Source organism: Triticum aestivum, chromosome 1B, assembly GCF_018294505.1.
Source record: "Triticum aestivum cultivar Chinese Spring chromosome 1B, IWGSC CS RefSeq v2.1, whole genome shotgun sequence".
Lineage (NCBI taxonomy): Eukaryota > Viridiplantae > Streptophyta > Magnoliopsida > Poales > Poaceae > Triticum > Triticum aestivum.
The window spans coordinates 645,704,875-645,707,367 of record NC_057795.1 but is presented as its reverse complement, the minus strand read 5'-3'; the positions used below and the strand labels follow the sequence as shown (position 1 = coordinate 645,707,367).

Sequence of the window (2,493 nt, the reverse complement as noted above, 5' to 3'; positions counted from 1 at the left end):
CATGAGCCGGAGCGGAACCAGCGAGGAGGGGATGGGGAGGAGGGGGGAGCACGAGGCCGGGGCGCCGCCGGAGCTTCGCCAGCCACCGAGGCCGCCGCAAGGGGGAGGGGAGAGGAGGGAGAGGGGAGAGCCATTGAGCTTTGCCGCACACAATATTTTCAAACGTGCGTGCCTCGTTCATGAGCCAGACACAAAATATCCCATACTGATTGAACCACCCAAAGACTTGCAGGTAGACCCCAGAATTTCAAATCCCCATTTGAGATATTCATGTACAAAATGTGTACGTAACTGGAAATTTGCAGCAGCAACAGCTATCCTTTTGCCGAAAGATTCATTGCATTTCATAGCTCGGATGGGTACAACACATACATAAAACGGTGTTACTAGAATTTCGTTCCAGCACTAGCTTAGCGGTTCATGATGAGTTTAATACCACCAGCCTCCCAACACTTGGGCACAACAATTGTACAGCACGTGCGCACCACTATATCAACACCCATATCAGCAATTAGCAGCACTTCGCCCGAAAACAACTAAACAACGAACAACGCACGGGCTAACATGGCCGGCCGGCTCGGCTTGCCATTTCATCTTGGTGCTTGCAAATCTGAGATCTAGGAGGTGCTTCCCTCCTCGGCGCCTTGCGGAATCATCATGGGTCATCAATCTCGCTAGACCGTCACTGCCGTGTATCTGAAAGCACCGTGCATGCATCAAGTCAGCAACAGTTTAATACATCAGAAATCCTAGAATTTATAAACGATATATTGAACAAGATACATCTTAAATCTTGAAAAGACTAGTTTGGATAAGTTCCCAGCAGGCTAATCTTACAACTAGGGACAGAGCAACGCACTGAGCATACATCACCCCAATATTTGGATGTGTGTCAAACAATCCTTACAAAAGATGAGATAACTAGGGAATGTCGGCCACCAGCAGAACTCACCGCCCTAAGTTAGCTAACTTTAACCTCATTAGTCTTTTCGTGCAGGCCCTTTACCTAGAGCCCATATACCAATCGAATCAGGTGAGCTAACAACTTGTGGTAAATAATTAGGAATGCAATGAATCTTGAAGAAAATTGACTTCAGATACTCAATATACTGAACTAGCTACTTCGACGAGTCATGTTCACACTATTCTGATTTGAATCCAAATGTCTATCTAGCATATATCGATCGTACAAAAACACAATATAAGATCAAAAAAGAACTACAACTGAGCCTAACTTGCTGAAACAAGTAATCTTTTCCTGCTGGCAGCTTACAAAGTATCAGCGCCAAAGGCAAAAGGAGTCAATAATATTACCAAGTGCGCGATCTGGCCGCCCACGCGGTGCCTGTCCCTCCTCGCTCTCGCTCGCGCGCCTTCGGTTACTGGTTGCTTCCGTTTCCTCACGTTGCGCAGAGGAGCTGCCACCGGAGGAGGCGGGGCTCCGGCGATCTGTGAGCAACTCGTTGTTCTTTTCTGCAGTGAAGTTGCAGCACTTTACAGCACAGCAACGAATAACTGAAACTCTGTGACTGGAGCGCGTTCTCGGCCGCACCTAGGCACCCGTCCGTCCATGTGTGTGTCGGCCTCTCTATCCTCGTGTCTATGGATGATGATGGCCTCACGATGAGTCACTGGCGGCTATCTAACTGAAGTTGCCACGAAACACGTTTGACAAATACATTCGCAGCGAGTGCAAGCGGCGGGCGGTGTGCCAGGGCACTCCTAACGTCGCATGCAACAGCTGCAACCGTGCGTGTGCTTGAAGCTTCCAGCGGGACTTTTTTTTCTTTCCTATGTACAGTAGGATGCGCACATATTGGCATGCACACCGCGTCACTGAATGTGTACTCGTCTGCAGATGTGGTTGAGCGTGTACTCGTCTGCAACTTCAGTGACTCATCGTTTGATCATCATCTATAGACTCGAGCAGACGCTTAAACCCAGCCTGAGGATATCAAGGGCATCATTCGCATGGACGTGCATGCACCTTGCTACGTTCACCGCTCATCTGCCAACGCTCCGGGCACGCAAGCAACCAAAGGCGAGCAAGGGATGGGTGCCGCTTGGGCGGCGAGATCACGCACGCACTTTTGACGATTTGATGATCAAAATGTGCTAGCAAAGCGGCATACTATTGTTTCACAAAACAAGAGGCATGCTATTCTTTTCATGGAATCAATTGTTGGTAACCATTTGGATGTTATTTTTTCCTTTGCTTACAAACGAAGAACGGGTAACCATTTGGATGGATTCAATCGATTGAGAGGCTGTTGTGCTTTGGATTAAATTATCCGCCATGTCACGAAATTAATACTTACTTGTAATAGCATCCCATACTTATTTGACATATTCATAACAGAAAGTGTGATCCTTCTGTTGTAGCTGATAAAGCCAATCTTGCATGAACGCCAGTACCCAAAAAAACTTTTCATCCATGCATAGGGAATACCCCAAATATGCATCATCATGCTTAGTGAAGCGAAAGGAATTTTC

At 47.5% G+C, this 2,493-nt stretch overlaps 1 long non-coding RNA gene across 1 annotated transcript in view; it reads left to right on the top strand.

Annotated features, from left to right (window-relative positions):
* Window positions 1-1,945, top strand: part of LOC123098362 (uncharacterized) — a 15,392-nt gene extending 13,447 nt beyond the window's left edge. The window contains exon 5 of the long non-coding RNA XR_006447727.1: window positions 1,859-1,945. This is a non-coding gene — a long non-coding RNA (uncharacterized lncRNA). The remainder of the gene's footprint in view (window positions 1-1,858) is intronic.
* The last annotated feature ends 548 nt before the right edge of the window (window positions 1,946-2,493 follow it).